Raw genomic sequence first — 17,008 nt, forward strand, 5'->3', positions numbered from 1 at the left:
GAGCACTCTGTAACCACCACAGGAGAGACACCCTTGTCCTTGGATATAGGGTTATCCGCTGATGCATCTGAAGATGCGATCCGGACCATTTGTCCAGCAGATCCCACTGAAAAGTTCTTGCATGAAATCTGCCGACTGGAATTGCTTCGAAGGAAGTCACCATTTTTTTTACCATGGCCCTTGTGCAATGATGCACTGATTTTAGGAGGTTCCTGACTAGCTCGGATAACTCCCTGGCTTTCTCTTCCGGGAGAAACACCTTTTTCTGGACTGTGTCCAGAATCATCCCTAAGCACAGGAGACTTGTTGTCGGGATCAGCTGCGATTTTGGAATATTTAGAATCCACCCCTGCTGTTGTAACAGTATCCGAGATAGTGCTACTCCGACCTCCAACTGTTCCCTGGACTTTGCCCTTATCAGGAGATCGTCCAAGTAAGGGATAATTAAGACGCCTTTTCTTCGAAGAAGAACCATCATTTCGGCCATTACCTTGGTAAAGACCCGGGGTGCCGTGGACAATCCAAACGGCAGCGTCTGAAACTGATAGTGACAGTTCTGTACCACGAACCTGAGGTACCCTTAGTGATAAGGGCAAATTTGGGACATGGAGGTAAGCATCCCTGATGTCTCGGGACACCATATAGTCCCCTTCTTCCCGGTTCGTTATCACTGCTCTGAGTGACTCCATCTTGATTTGAACCTTTGTAAGTGTTCAAATTTTTTTAGATTTAGAATAGGTCTCACCTAGCCTTCTGGCTTCAGTACCACAATATAGTGTGGAATAATACCCCTTTTCTTGTTGTAGGAGGGGTAATTTAATTATCACCTGCTGGGAATACAGCTCGTGAATTGTTTCCCATACTGCCTCCTTGTCGGAGGGAGACCTTGGTAAAGCAGACTTCAGGAGCCTGCGCAGGGGAAACGTCTCGACATTCCAATCTGTACCCCTGGGATACTACTTGTAGGATCCAGGGGTCCTGTACGGTCTCAGCGTCATGCTGAGAGCTTGTCAGAAGCGGTGGAACGCTTCTGTTCCTGGGAATGGGCTGCCTGCTGCAGTCTTCTTCCCTTTCCTCTATCCCTGGGCAGATATGACTCTTATAGGGACGAAAGGACTGAAGCTGAAAAGACGGTGTCTTTTTCTGCAGAGATGTGACTTAGGGTAAAAACGGTGGATTTTCCAGCAGTTGCCGTGGCCACCAGGTCCGATGGACCGACCCCAAATAACTCCTCTTCCTTTATACGGCAATACACCTTTGTGCCGTTTGGAATCTGCATCTCCTGACCACTGTCGTGTCCATAAACATCTTCTGGCAGATATGGACATCGCACTTACTCTTGATGCCAGAGTGCAAATATCCCTCTGTGCATCTCGCATATATAGAAATGCATCCTTTAAATGCTCTATAGTCAATAAAATACTGTCCCTGTCAAGGGTATCAATATTTTTAGTCAGGGAATCCGACCAAGCCACCCCAGCTCTGCACATCCAGGCTGAGGCGATCGCTGGTCGCAGTATAACACCAGTATGTGTGTATATACTTTTTATGATATTTTTCCAGCCTCCTGTCAGCTGGCTCCTTGAGGACGGCCCTATCTATAGACGGTACCGCCACTTGTTCTGATAAGCGTGTGAGCGCCTTATCCACCCTAAGGGGTGTTTCCCAACGCGCCCTAACTTCTGGCGGGAAAGGGTATACCGCCCATATTTTCTATCGGGGGGAACCCACGCATCATCACACACTTCATTTAATTTATCTGATTCAGGAAAAACTACGGTAGTTTTTTCACATCCCACATAATACCCTCTTTTGTGGTACTTGTAGTATCAGAAATATGTAACACCTCCTTCATTGCCCTTAACGTGTGGCCCTAATAAGGAATACGTTTGTTTATTCACCGTCGACACTGGATTCAGTGTCCCTGTCTGTGTCTGTGTCGACTGACTAAAGTAAACGGGCGTTTTAAAACCCCTGACTGTGTTTTTGAGACGTCTGGACCGGTACTAATTGTTTGTCGGCCGTCTCATGTCGTCAACCGACCTTGGCGCGTGTTGACATTATCACGTAATTCCCTAAATAAGCCATCCATTCCGGTGTCGACTCCCTAGAGAGTGACATCACCATTACAGGCAATTGCTCCGCCTCCTCACCAACATCGTCCTCATACATGTCGACACACACGTACCGACACACAGCACACACACAGGGAATGCTCTGATAGAGGACAGGACCTACTAGCCCTTTGGAGAGACAGAGGGAGAGTTTGCCAGCACACACCAAAAACGCTATAATTATATAGGGACAACCCTATATAAGTGTTTTCCCTTATAGCATCTTTTTTATATATTTCTAACGCCAAATTAGTGCCCCCCCTCTCTGTTTTAACCCTGTTTCTGTAGTGCAGTGCAGGGGAGAGCCTGGGAGCCTTCCCTCCAGCCTTTCTGTGAGGGAAAATGGCGCTGTGTGCTGAGGAGATAGGCCCCGCCCCTTTTTCGGCGGCCTCGTCTCCCGCTCTTAACGGATTCTGGCAGGGGTTAAATATCTCCATATAGCCCCCGGAGGCTATATGTGAGGTATTTTTAGCCAAAAATAGGTTTTCATTGCCTCCCAGGGCGCCCCCCTCCCAGCGCCCTGCACCCTCAGTGACTGCCGTGTGAAGTGTGCTGAGAGGAAATGGCGCACAGCTGCAGTGCTGTGCGCTACCTTAAGAAGACTGAGGAGTCTTCATGCCGCCGATTCTGGACCTTCTTCTTGTTTCAGCATCTGCAAGGGGGCCGGCGGCGAGGCTCCGGTGACCATCCAGGCTGTACCTGTGATCGTCCCTCTGGAGCTAATGTCCAGTAGCCAAAGAAGCCAATCCATCCTGCACGCAGGTGAGTTCACTTCTTCTCCCCTAAGTCCCTCGTTGCAGTGATCCTGTTGCCAGCAGGACTCACTGTAAAATAAAAAACCTAAGCTAAACTTTTCTAAGCAGCTCTTTAGGAGAGCCACCTAGATTGCACCCTTCTCGGCCGGGCACAAAAATCTAACTGAGGCTTGGAGGAGGGTCATAGGGGGAGGAGCCAGTGCACACCACCTGATCCTAAAGCTTTACTTTTTGTGCCCTGTCTCCTGCGGAGCCGCTATTCCCCATGGTCCTTTCAGGAACCCCAGCATCCACTAGGACGATAGAGAAACAAGCTTAACATAAAAAATAAATCAGCATTTGGGTTTTATTTGTTTAGACACTGAAGAGACATTAGTGAAATGCGTGAGTAAGTAAGTCTTGATTATGTTTTTGAAGGATTCTACACCGGAGCAGCAAGTTCCATAAAGTTGGAACCACAAGGCTGAAAGCTCAAACCCAGATGGGGAGATACTAGGTAATGCTAAAGGGGGATAATTTAGATCTGATCGCAGATGTGCTAAATTTGCACATTTACGATCAGTTTCCCAGACATGTGGGGGGGACGGGACGCCCAGCACAGGGATAGTCCGCCCGCATGTCTGTCTTTGCAAAACCCCTCCCTCCCGCACGGGTGCAGAAGCATCGCACGGCGGCGATGCTTTTGCACCCTGCGAGTAGCTCCCTGCCAGCTCAGCTCCTACGTGCCGCGTCCTGGGTTGCAGCGGCTGCATGTGATATCACGCAGTCGCCGCGGCCCGCCCCCTGCTTAGGACCGGACACGCCTGCGTTGTCCGGACCGCACCCCGCCAACGGCGTTCTAAAGCTGTTGGCACCCCCCCTCCCGCTCTGCGACTGCCTGTGCCTATCAATCAGGCAGAGGTGATCACAGCCCTGAGATGCCAGGGCTTCAGTCTGCGATCGCTTCCGCTGCAGTGAACCAGTCTTAATTAGGCCCTTAGTCCTCACAGATCGCAGTAATCGAGTGCAGTAAGGAATCAGAAGCTGTTCCAGGTACCTAGGAAACAAAGTTGGAGAAAAAGAAGACTCTTGTGTGGGCGCACTGACTCACTCTTACTAGATTTAGTAAGAAAAAAAGATCTTGAAAAAGATTCACCATTTTATAGGCAGCCAGTGAAGGGATTAGAGATTGGGTGTTATGTGGCTGGAATGGGGCTGGTTGGTTAATAACCTGGCTGGTGCATTTTGTACCAGCTGTAAGCAGTGCAATTCTTTTGCTGGGAGACCAAGGTAGAGGGCATTGCAGTAGTCTAGGCGTACTGATAGAAATTGCCAACATTAGGGTTAAGCTAATAACTACTTATTGTACCTTTTTGGTAGGTACAGTACCTTTATTTTATGGTCTGTACCGATTTTTGGCTCTCCAAACTTCCATTGAAAGTATAGGAAAATGTACTTGGCCACACCCCCTTTACCAGTGACCACGCCCCTTTTAGAATTTGTACCGATTTTTATGTGTAAAATGTTGGAGGGTATGTTATTGACAGTAGCGGATCTTGCCACGGGCAAGCAGGACTTTTGCAGGGGCGCCGCCTTCTGGAGGGCGCCGCACCATGGCAAAATCCGCTGCTGCTGTGGTGCCCCCCGCTGCCGCGGCCCCGCTGTCCGTTGTGAAGGGAAACTAGACGCGTAGCGTCTAGTTTCCCTTCCTGGAGAGGACCTTAACTGTAAAGATGTGCGGTGCGCGTTGACATCATCGCGCACCGCACAGCAAAGGTCCTCTCCACGAAGGGAACTAGACGCTTAGCGCATCCTACAACAGTACAGGGGGCGTAACTGACCACGCCCCCTGTATGAAACCACGCCCCCTAATGCCGCCCGGGGCGCCAGAAGCCCCGGAACCGGCCCTGGTTTATTGACCCACATTTAATCACGTTTCTTCCTTCATTTTTTTCCTTTTAAAGGTGTATAAACATCATAAAAAGTATACTATCAATATAAACATTAAATCATATTCACGCCCTCAGTATACATTAGGGTGAATATTTTAACTGAAGCCCTGAAAACGAGTGTTTTTGGGGAGTAAAGCTGCCGATATTCAATGATAAATGAGCCCAGTGTAAGATATAAGACCAGACACACAGCTTGTGACGAGGCAGAGGACCAAATACACAAATAACACACAGAGGGGTAAATTTACTAAGGTGGAAGGTTTTTTTTTTAGAACTGATGTTGCCCATAGCAACCAATCAGTTTCTAATAAACATTTTTCAAGCTGCTTCTAAAAGACAACAGAATCAGATTGGTTGCTATGGGCAACATCAGACGTTCTAAAAAAAAAAAAACCCTCTCACCTTCGTAAATTTACCCCAGAGTGACAGTAGAGTCGAGCTACGCATATCATAATTGCACGGACTGCCTGTTACTCTCCTCATGGACGCTAGAGGGCGCGCCACACACACGGAACCTGTATGGCCTGTTTGTTGGGGAAGTATTAGCAGTACGGACAGGATATGTCTGCCGAGAGAAGGCATTGTGTGTGAGTGCGGCTCTTAGCTGAGGTCAGGTCTGTAATGTGTGTGTGAAGGCACACTGAGATATGTTACACTGTCATAGTCTGGCTGATCAGGGCTGGGGGTGTCTGGGTTTGTGTTGCTGTTAGTTGGTGACCTGTGTAAGAGATGTACCATGCCCCTATCTCCCCTGTTGGTAGAGGCTAGATCCAAGTGGCCTAAGGGTCCGGGACCTTTTCCGTCAGGGGGAGGAGCCACGACTCAACGGGGAGGAGCTACGCCAGCGGTACAGTTGGTCTAGTATCCCCACACCACCAACTATTACCTTTAGGGCTGTAACACACACTCCGGTTTTTCCCGGATGGCAAAAAGCCGGACAAAGTTTGTCCGGCTTTTTGCCATCCGGGAGAAACCGGCAGTGTCTGTCACACAGGACGGCTTTGAGCCGTGTGTGATGCTGTGCGCATGCGCAGCATCAGACACGGCTTCAGAAAAAAACGTTGTGTGTGAAAGCTCCCCTTCACACACATGGTTTACTGGCTCCAAGGACGGCCCGGCGGCCACCCGGCCGCCGGACCTTCCAGTGGTGAGACCCAGCTGCAACCCGGCAGCCGGGCCGGGGCCGTGCAGTGTGAAGGGACCCTACCCCTCACACTGTTAACTACAATGCCGGCACGGGAAAAAGCCGTCCGGCTTTTTCCCGGCCGGCAACAACCGTGTAGTGTGTTTTAGCCCTTAGGGCTGTAACACACTGTCCGGTTTCTCCCGGATGGCAAAAAGCCGGACAAACTTTGTCCGGCTTTTTGCCATCCGGGACAAACCGGCAGAGTCTCGCACACAGGACGGCTTTGAGCCGTGTGTAATGCTGTGCGCATGCGCAGCATCAGATACGGCTTCAGAAAAAACCGTTGTGTGTGTGAAAGCTCCCCTTCACACACACGGTTCACTGGCTGCAAAGACGGCCCGGCGGCCGCCGGACCTTCCAGTGGTGAGACCCGGCTGCAACCCGGCAGCCGGGCCGTGCAGTGTGAAGGGACCCTAGCCCTCACACTGTTAACTACAATGCCGGCACGAGAAAAAGACGTCCGGCTTTTTCCCGGCCGGCAAAAGCCGGGTAGTGTGTTTTAGCCCTGACTGTACATACAGGGGCAGCAGGAAGTACTCAGGTGCCGATGTGTATGGTGGATAAGCTCAGACACATCTTATTTGTAGTAACATTTCTTTATACAGAGCATACTTGCCTACCTGACCCTCTCCATGAGGGAGAAAATGCTCTGTTCCTGGACTTTCCTGGTAATGTATGATTGCCATCACCTGTGGTGAGCTAGTTAATTGATAAGAAAGGTGTTTCACCACAGGTGATGGCAATCATACATTACCAGGAAAGTCCAGGAACAGAGCATTTTCTCCCTCATGGAGAGGGTCAGGTAGGCAAGTATGATACAGAGCAGCAAAGTTTCATACCTCCCAACATGACCCTCTCCAGGAGGGATACAATGCTCTGCTTCTGGACTTCTCTTTATTTATGATTGCCGGCACCTGTGTTGAACAGGTTAATGGATAAGAAAGATAAAAAATTAAGAGGTAAGTGCAGGAGCAGAGCATTCTGTTCCTCCCGGAGAGGGTCATGTTGGGACGTATGTTATCGGACTGATACAGAAATAAGAGGATCCTGCTTGCAGTCTATAAATCAGGGTTTTTTTTTATGCCAGTGTCTATGTCCACATTACATTTACTATTGTCCCCAAGTACCTGTTGCTTCTGCTGCCTTCTCAGTACTTATGCCCACATTTATCAAAGTGTCTCTGCTAGTATGCTAATTATCGTTTGAGTTTATATGAATATCGTTTCATTTCTCTGACGTCCTAGTGGATGCTGGGAACTCCGAAAGGACCATGGGGATTAGCGGCTCCGCAGGAGACTGGGCACAACTAAAGAAAGCTTTAGGTCACCTGGTGTGCACTGGCTCCTCCCACTATGACCCTCCTCCAAGCCTCAGTTAGATTTTGTGCCCGGCCGAGGTTGGATGCACACTAGGGGCTCTCCTGAGCTTCTAAAAGAAAGTATAGAATTAGGTTTTTTATTTTACAGACCTGCTGGCAACAGGCTCACTGCAGCGAGGGACTAAGGGGAGAAGAAGCGAACCTACCTGCTTGCAGCTAGCTTGGGCTTCTTAGGCTACTGGACACCATTAGCTCCAGAGGGATCGACCGCATGGAACTGGCCTTGGTGTTCGGTCCCGGAGCCGCGCCGCCGTCCCCCTTACAGAGCCAGAAGCAAGAAGAGGTCCGGAAAATAGGCGGTAGAAGACATCTGTCTTCACCAAGGTAGCGCACAGCACTGCAGCTGTGCGCCATTGCTCCTCATACACACTTCACACTCCGGTCACTGAGGGTGCAGGGCGCTGGGGGGGGGGGGCGCCCTGAGAAGCAATAAAAACACCTTGGCTGGCAAAACAATCACAATATATAGCCCCAGAGGCTATATATGTGATAAATACCCCTGCCAGAATCCATAAAAAAGCGGGAGAAAAGTCCGCAAAAAAGGGGCGGAGCTATCTCCCTCAGCACACTGGCGCCATTTTCTCTTCACAGTGCAGCTGGAAGACAGCTCCCCAGGCTCTCCCCTGTAGTTTTCAGGCTCAAAGGGTTAAAAAGAGAGGGGGGGCACTAAATTTAGGCGCAATATTGTATATACAAGCAGCTATTGGGGAAAATTCACTCAGTTATAGTGTTAATCCCCACAAACCTTATTTAATGGGCCCTACACACTGGCCGAGGTGCCCAACGGGCGAGACAGCTGATGGGCGACGCAGGGGTGGGGTGGTGGTGGGAGGGTGACGGGGGGAGTTAAGTTTCTTTACTCACCCCATCACCCGGCCCCATAGCCCTGCGTGCTGATATGGATGATATTGTCCTTATTGGCTTGCAGGTATAAACGAGTAGGCACCAACGATGAATGACCGTGGGGTCGCGCATCGCTCATCGTTAGTGCCTACACACTGAAAGAGATTAACAATTTCTCGTTCATTACTGAACGAGGTTGTTCATATCAGCCAGTGTGTAGGGCCTATAACATTGACGTCCCCCCTGGTAAGCGCTAGGGCTGTTATGCCTTGCTGCGCTGTTTTTAGTAGACCGACAGCGCTGACTGGTGGTGACTACTGTTATTTGCTTTCTGGAAATCGCGCATGCACTGTGTATGTAATTTCTGGCACATGCACAGTAGGCACTCCAGCGTCCAGCCTCCCCATCCTCCACCCCACTATCGGTACTCGGACTTGTGTGTGCGTGCGTCCTGTGTCCCGTGTGTGTTATGTGTGGTGACAGAGCGGGAGTGAGCTGGAGAGATGCAACAGACAAACCGGCTTGGTCCTCTTTCCTTACTTCACTCCCTCTCTGTAGCTCTCCTGGCTCCCCGCTGCTTCAGGGACAGACAGCGCCGGTGAGTGCTAATTAACAGACAGCAGCAGGTGGCAAGCTGAAATAAGAGCAACAAGTACAGATTACCGCTCGTTAAATTCAATCAACATGCATAATAATATAAACAACGATAAAGGCATGGAGCTACCTTAAAACAGCGCTATCCAGGTATGACAAATAAAGAAACAGCTTAAATTTCACTGAGAATGAGTTTACCCATGGAAAACACTTTGATAAATGGGGGCATTAATATCAACTAAAGGACAATTTTGTGACAGGAGAAGGTAATTTGTGTTAATAGATACTGTCTCTACAGGGGGAAAGAGAAATGATGGATAGAAGATGGCGTAGTATGAGAAAGGAGAGGGAGAGGTATTGAAGGAGACAATGCAGAGAAAACTTAAGAGGGAGAGGGGGTAATGTGAAGTAGGAAAGACGGGATAGAATGAAGGAGGTGATGTAGGAAAGACGGTATAGAATGAAGGAGGTGATGTATGAAAGACGGTATAGAATGAAGGAGGTGATGTAGGAAAGACGGGATAGAATGAAGGAGGTGATGTTGGAAAGAAGGGATAGAATGAAGGAGGTGATGTAGGAAAGACTGTATAGAATGAAGGAGGTGATGTAGGAAAGACTATAGAATGAAGGAGGTGATGTAGGAAAGACTGTATAGAATGAAGGAGGTGATGTAGGAAAGACTGTATAGAATGAAGGAGGTGATGTAGGAAAGACGGGATAGAATGAAGGAGGTGATGTAGGAAAGACGGGATAGAATGAAGGAGGTGATGTAGGAAAGACGGGTTAGAATGAAGGAGGTGATGTAGGAAAGACTGTATAGAATGAAGGAGGTGATGTAGGAAAGACGGGATAGAATGAAGGAGGTGATGTAGGAAAGACGGGATAGAATGAAGGAGGTGATGTAGGAAAGACGGGATAGAATGAAGGAGGTGATGTAGGAAAGACGGGATAGAATGAAGGAGGTGATGTAGGAAAGACGGGATAGAATGAAGGAGGTGATGTAGGAAAGACTGTATAGAATGAAGGAGGTGATGTAGGAAAGACGGGATAGAATGAAGGAGGTGATGTAGGAAAGACGGGATAGAATGAAGGAGGTGATGTAGGAAAGACGGGATAGAATGAAGGAGGTGATGTAGGAAAGACGGGATAGAATGAAGGAGGTGATGTAGGAAAGACGGGATAGAATGAAGGAGGTGATGTAGGAAAGACGGGATAGAATGAAGGAGGTGATGTAGGAAAGACTGTATAGAATGAAGGAGGTGATGTAGGAAAGACTGTATAGAATGAAGGAGGTGATGTAGGAAAGACGGGATAGAATGAAGGAGGTGATGTAGGAAAGACGGGATAGAATGAAGGAGGTGATGTAGGAAAGACGGGATAGAATGAAGGAGGTGATGTAGGAAAGACTGTATAGAATGAAGGAGGTGATGTAGGAAAGACGGGATAGAATGAAGGAGGTGATGTAGGAAAGACGGGATAGAATGAAGGAGGTGATGTAGGAAAGACGGGATAGAATGAAGGAGGTGATGTAGGAAAGACGGGATAGAATGAAGGAGGTGATGTAGGAAAGACTGGATAGAATGAAGGAGGTGATGTAGGAAAGACGGGATAGAATGAAGGAGGTGATGTAGGAAAGACGGAATAGAATGAAGGAGGTGATGTAGGAAAGACGGAATAGAATGAAGGAGGAGATGTAGGAAAGACGGGATAGAATGAAGGAGGTGATGTAGGAAAGACGGGATAGAATGAAGGAGGTGATGTAGGAAAGACTGTATAGAATGGAGGAGGTGATGTAGGAAAGACGGGATAGAATGAAGGAGGTGATGTAGGAAAGACTGTATAGAATGAAGGAGGTGATGTAGGAAAGACTGTATAGAATGAAGGAGGTGATGTAGGAAAGACTGTATAGAATGAAGGAGGTGATGTAGGAAAGACGGGATAGAATGAAGGAGGTGATGTAGGAAAGACGGGATAGAATGAAGGAGGTGATGTAGGAAAGACGGGATAGAATGAAGGAGGTGATGTAGGAAAGACTGTATAGAATGAAGGAGGTGATGTAGGAAAGACGGGATAGAATGAAGTAGGTGATGTAGGAAAGACGGGATAGAATGAAGGAGGTGATGTAGGAAAGACGGGATAGAATGAAGGAGGTGATGTAGGAAAGACTGTATAGAATGAAGGAGGTGATGTAGGAAAGACTGTACAGAATGAAGGAGGTGATGTAGGAAAGACTGTATAGAATGAAGGAGGTGATGTAGGAAAGACTGTATAGAATGAAGGAGGTGATGTAGGAAAGACGGGATAGAAAGAAGGAGGTGATGTAGGAAAGACGGGATAGAATGAAGGAGGTGATGTAGGAAAGACGGGATAGAATGAAGGAGGTGAAGTAGGAAAGACGGGATAGAATGAAGGAGGTGATGTAGGAAAGACGGGATAGAATGAAGGAGGTGATGTAGGAAAGACGGGATAGAATGAAGGAGGTGATGTAGGAAAGACGGGATAGAATGAAGGAGGTGATGTAGGAAAGACTGGATAGAATGAAGGAGGTGATGTAGGAAAGACGGGATAGAATGAAGGAGGTGATGTAGGAAAGACGGGATAGAATGAAGGAGGTGATGTAGGAAAGACGGGATAGAATGAAGGAGGTGATGTAGGAAAGACGGGATAGAATGAAGGAGGTGATGTAGGAAAGACGGGATAGAATGAAGGAGGTGATGTAGGAAAGACGGGATAGAATGAAGGAGGTGATGTAGGAAAGACGGGATAGAATGAAGGAGGTGATGTAGGAAAGACGGGATAGAATGAAGGAGGTGATGTAGGAAAGACGGGATAGAATGAAGGAGGTGATGTAGGAAAGACTGTATAGAATGAAGGAGGTGATGTAGGAAAGACTGTATAGAAAGAAGGAGGTGATGTAGGAAAGACGGGATAGAATGAAGGAGGTGATGTAGGAAAGACTGTATAGAATGAAGGAGGTGATGTAGGAAAGACTGTATAGAATGAAGGAGGTGATGTAGGAAAGACTGTATAGAATGAAGGAGGTGATGTAGGAAAGACGGGATAGAATGAAGGAGGTGATGTAGGAAAGACGGGATAGAATGAAGGAGGTGATGTAGGAAAGACGGGATAGAATGAAGGAGGTGATGTAGGAAAGACGGGATAGAATGAAGGAGGTGAAGTAGGAAAGACGGGATAGAATGAAGGAGGTGATGTAGGAAAGACGGGATAGAATGAAGGAGGTGATGTAGGAAAGACGGGATAGAATGAAGGAGGTGATGTAGGAAAGACGGGATAGAATGAAGGAGGTGATGTAGGAAAGACTGTATAGAATGAAGGAGGTGATGTAGGAAAGACTGTATAGAATGAAGAAGGTGATGTAGGAAAGACGGGATAGAAAGAAGGAGGTGATGTAGGAAAGACGGGATAGAATGAAGGAGGTGATGTAGGAAAGACGGGATAGAATGAAGGAGGTGAAGTAGGAAAGACGGGATAGAATGAAGGAGGTGAAGTAGGAAAGACGGGATAGAATGAAGGAGGTGATGTAGGAAAGACTGGATAGAATGAAGGAGGTGATGTAGGAAAGACGGGATAGAATGAAGGAGGTGATGTAGGAAAGACGGGATAGAATGAAGGAGGTGATGTAGGAAAGACTGGATAGAATGAAGGAGGTGAAGTAGGAAAGACGGGATAGAATGAAGGAGGTGATGTAGGAAAGATGGGATAGAATGAAGGAGGTGATGTAGGAAAGACGGGATAGAATGAAGGAGGTGATGTAGGAAAAACGGGATAGAATGAAGGAGGTGATGTAGGAAAGACGGGATAGAATGAAGGAGGTGATGTAGGAAAGACGGGATAGAATGAAGGAGGTGATGTAGGAAAGACGGGATAGAATGAAGGAGGTGATGTAGGAAAGACGGGATAGAATGAAGGAGGTGATGTAGGAAAGACGGGATAGAATGAAGGAGGTGATGTAGGAAAGACGGGATAGAATGAAGGTGATGTAGGAAAGACGGGATAGAATGAAGGAGGTGATGTAGGAAAGACGGGATAGAATGAAGGAGGTGATGTAGGAAAGACTGTATAGAATGAAGGAGGTGATGTAGGAAAGACTGTATAGAAAGAAGGAGGTGATGTAGGAAAGACGGGATAGAATGAAGGAGGTGATGTAGGAAAGACTGTATAGAATGAAGGAGGTGATGTAGGAAAGACTGTATAGAATGAAGGAGGTGATGTAGGAAAGACTGTATAGAATGAAGGAGGTGATGTAGGAAAGACGGGATAGAATGAAGGAGGTTATGTAGGAAAGACGGGATAGAATGAAGGAGGTGAAGTAGGAAAGACGGAATAGAATGAAGGAGGTGATGTAGGAAAGACGGGATAGAATGAAGGAGGAGATGTAGGAAAGACGGGATAGAATGAAGGAGGTGATGTAGGAAAGACGGGATAGAATGAAGGAGGTGATGTAGGAAAGACTGTATAGAATGAAGGAGGTGATGTAGGAAAGACTGTATAGAAAGAAGGAGGTGATGTAGGAAAGACGGGATAGAATGAAGGAGGTGATGTAGGAAAGACTGTATAGAATGAAGGAGGTGATGTAGGAAAGACGGGATAGAATGAAGGAGGTGATGTAGGAAAGACGGGATAGAATGAAGGAGGTGATGTAGGAAAGACGGGATAGAATGAAGGAGGTGATGCAGGAAAGACTGTATAGAATGAAGGAGGTGATGTAGGAAAGACTGTATAGAATGAAGAAGGTGATGTAGGAAAGACGGGATAGAATGAAGGAGGTGATGTAGGAAAGACTGTATAGAATGAAGGAGGTGATGTAGGAAAGACTGTATAGAATGAAGGAGGTAATGTAGGAAAGACTATAGAATGAAGGAGGTGATGTAGGAAAGACGGGATAGAATGAAGGAGGTGATGTAGGAAAGACGGGATAGAATGAAGGAGGTGATGTAGGAAAGACGGGATAGAATGAAGGAGGTGATGTAGGAAAGACGGGATAGAATGAAGGAGGTGATGTAGGAAAGACTGGATAGAATGAAGGAGGTGATGTAGGAAAGACGGGATAGAATGAAGGAGGTGATGTAGGAAAGACGGGATAGAATGAAGGAGGTGATGTAGGAAAGACGGGATAGAATGAAGGAGGTGATGTAGGAAAGACGGGATAGAATGAAGGAGGTGATGTAGGAAAGACTGTATAGAATGAAGGAGGTGATGTAGGAAAGACTGGATAGAATGAAGGAGGTGATGTAGGAAAGACTGGATAGAATGAAGGAGGTGATGTAGGAAAGACGGGATAGAATGAAGGAGGTGATGTAGGAAAGACGGGATAGAATGAAGGAGGTGATGTAGGAAAGACTGTATAGAATGAAGGAGGTGATGTAGGAAAGACTGTATAGAATGAAGGAGGTGATGTAGGAAAGACTGGATAGAATGAAGGAGGTGATGTAGGAAAGACGGGATAGAATGAAGGAGGTGATGTAGGAAAGACTGTATAGAATGAAGGAGGTGATGTAGGAAAGACTGGATAGAATGAAGGAGGTGATGTAGGAACGACTGGATAGAATGAAGGAGGTGATGTAGGAAAGACGGGATAGAATGAAGGAGGTGATGTAGGAAAGACGGGATAGAATGAAGGAGGTGATGTAGGAAAGACTGTATAGAATGAAGGAGGTGATGTAGGAAAGACTGTATAGAATGAAGGAGGTGATGTAGGAAAGACTGGATAGAATGAAGGAGGTGATGTAGGAAAGACGGGATAGAATGAAGGAGGTGATGTAGGAAAGACGGGATAGAATGAAGGAGGTGATGTAGGAAAGACGGGATAGAATGAAGGAGGTGAAGTAGGAAAGACGGGATAGAATGAAGGAGGTGAAGTAGGAAAGACGGAATAGAATGAAGGAGGTGATGTAGGAAAGACGGGATAGAATGAAGGAGGTGATGTAGGAAAGACGGGATAGAATGAAGGAGGTGATGTAGGAAAGACGGGATAGAATGAAGGAGGTGATGTAGGAAAGACTGGATAGAATGAAGGAGGTGATGTAGGAAAGACTGTATAGAATGAAGGAGGTGATGTAGGAAAGACTGTATAGAAAGAAGGAGGTGATGTAGGAAAGACGGGATAGAATGAAGGAGGTGATGTAGGAAAGACTGTATAGAATGAAGGAGGTGATGTAGGAAAGACTGTATAGAATGAAGGAGGTGATGTAGGAAAGACGGGATAGAATGAAGGAGGTTATGTAGGAAAGACGGGATAGAATGAAGGAGGTGAAGTAGGAAAGACGGAATAGAATGAAGGAGGTGATGTAGGAAAGACGGGATAGAATGAAGGAGGAGATGTAGGAAAGACGGGATAGAATGAAGGAGGTGATGTAGGAAAGACGGGATAGAATGAAGGAGGTGATGTAGGAAAGACTGTATAGAATGAAGGAGGTGATGTAGGAAAGACTGTATAGAAAGAAGGAGGTGATGTAGGAAAGACGGGATAGAATGAAGGAGGTGATGTAGGAAAGACTGTATAGAATGAAGGAGGTGATGTAGGAAAGACGGGATAGAATGAAGGAGGTGATGTAGGAAAGACGGGATAGAATGAAGGAGGTGATGTAGGAAAGACGGGATAGAATGAAGGAGGTGATGTAGGAAAGACTGTATAGAATGAAGGAGGTGATGTAGGAAAGACTGTATAGAATGAAGAAGGTGATGTAGGAAAGACGGGATAGAATGAAGGAGGTGATGTAGGAAAGACTGTATAGAATGAAGGAGGTGATGTAGGAAAGACTGTATAGAATGAAGGAGGTGATGTAGGAAAGACTATAGAATGAAGGAGGTGATGTAGGAAAGACGGGATAGAATGAAGGAGGTGATGTAGGAAAGACGGGATAGAATGAAGGAGGTGATGTAGGAAAGACGGGATAGAATGAAGGAGGTGATGTAGGAAAGACGGGATAGAATGAAGGAGGTGATGTAGGAAAGACTGGATAGAATGAAGGAGGTGATGTAGGAAAGACGGGATAGAATGAAGGAGGTGATGTAGGAAAGACGGGATAGAATGAAGGAGGTGATGTAGGAAAGACGGGATAGAATGAAGGAGGTGATGTAGGAAAGACGGGATAGAATGAAGGAGGTGATGTAGGAAAGACTGTATAGAATGAAGGAGGTGATGTAGGAAAGACTGGATAGAATGAAGGAGGTGATGTAGGAAAGACTGGATAGAATGAAGGAGGTGATGTAGGAAAGACGGGATAGAATGAAGGAGGTGATGTAGGAAAGACGGGATAGAATGAAGGAGGTGATGTAGGAAAGACTGTATAGAATGAAGGAGGTGATGTAGGAAAGACTGGATAGAATGAAGGAGGTGATGTAGGAAAGACTGGATAGAATGAAGGAGGTGATGTAGGAAAGACGGGATAGAATGAAGGAGGTGATGTAGGAAAGACTGTATAGAATGAAGGAGGTGATGTAGGAAAGACTGGATAGAATGAAGGAGGTGATGTAGGAACGACTGGATAGAATGAAGGAGGTGATGTAGGAAAGACGGGATAGAATGAAGGAGGTGATGTAGGAAAGACGGGATAGAATGAAGGAGGTGATGTAGGAAAGACTGTATAGAATGAAGGAGGTGATGTAGGAAAGACTGTATAGAATGAAGGAGGTGATGTAGGAAAGACTGGATAGAATGAAGGAGGTGATGTAGGAAAGACGGGATAGAATGAAGGAGGTGATGTAGGAAAGACGGGATAGAATGAAGGAGGTGATGTAGGAAAGACGGGATAGAATGAAGGAGGTGAAGTAGGAAAGACGGGATAGAATGAAGGAGGTGAAGTAGGAAAGACGGAATAGAATGAAGGAGGTGATGTAGGAAAGACGGGATAGAATGAAGGAGGTGATGTAGGAAAGACGGGATAGAATGAAGGAGGTGATGTAGGAAAGACGGGATAGAATGAAGGAGGTGATGTAGGAAAGACTGGATAGAATGAAGGAGGTGATGTAGGAAAGACGGGATAGAATGAAGGAGGTGATGTAGGAAAGACGGGATAGAATGAAGGAGGAGATGTAGGAAAGACGGGATAGAATGAAGGAGGAGATGTAGGAAAGACGGGATAGAATGAAGGAGGTGATGTAGGAAAGACGGGATAGAATGAAGGAGGTGATGTAGGAAAGACTGTATAGAATGAAGGAGGTGATGTAGGAAAGACTGTATAGAA

General features: G+C 46.8%; 1 protein-coding gene across 3 annotated transcripts in view; it reads left to right on the forward strand.

The window, feature by feature from the left end:
* The first annotated feature begins 5,285 nt into the window (after nucleotides 1–5,285).
* The window catches only part of AURKAIP1 (aurora kinase A interacting protein 1), a 75,555-nt gene continuing 63,832 nt past the window's right edge, over nucleotides 5,286–17,008 (forward strand). The window contains exon 1 of one of the 3 annotated variants that reach the window (XM_063943023.1): nucleotides 5,286–5,387. The gene's annotated coding sequence lies outside the window, so the exon portion shown is untranslated. Of the gene's footprint in view, nucleotides 5,415–17,008 lie in introns of all 3 variants that reach the window. The other 2 variants (XM_063943021.1, XM_063943022.1) reach the window with 2 other exon arrangements.

Source organism: Pseudophryne corroboree, chromosome 10 (genome assembly GCF_028390025.1).
Source record: "Pseudophryne corroboree isolate aPseCor3 chromosome 10, aPseCor3.hap2, whole genome shotgun sequence".
NCBI classification, from domain to species: domain Eukaryota; kingdom Metazoa; phylum Chordata; class Amphibia; order Anura; family Myobatrachidae; genus Pseudophryne; species Pseudophryne corroboree.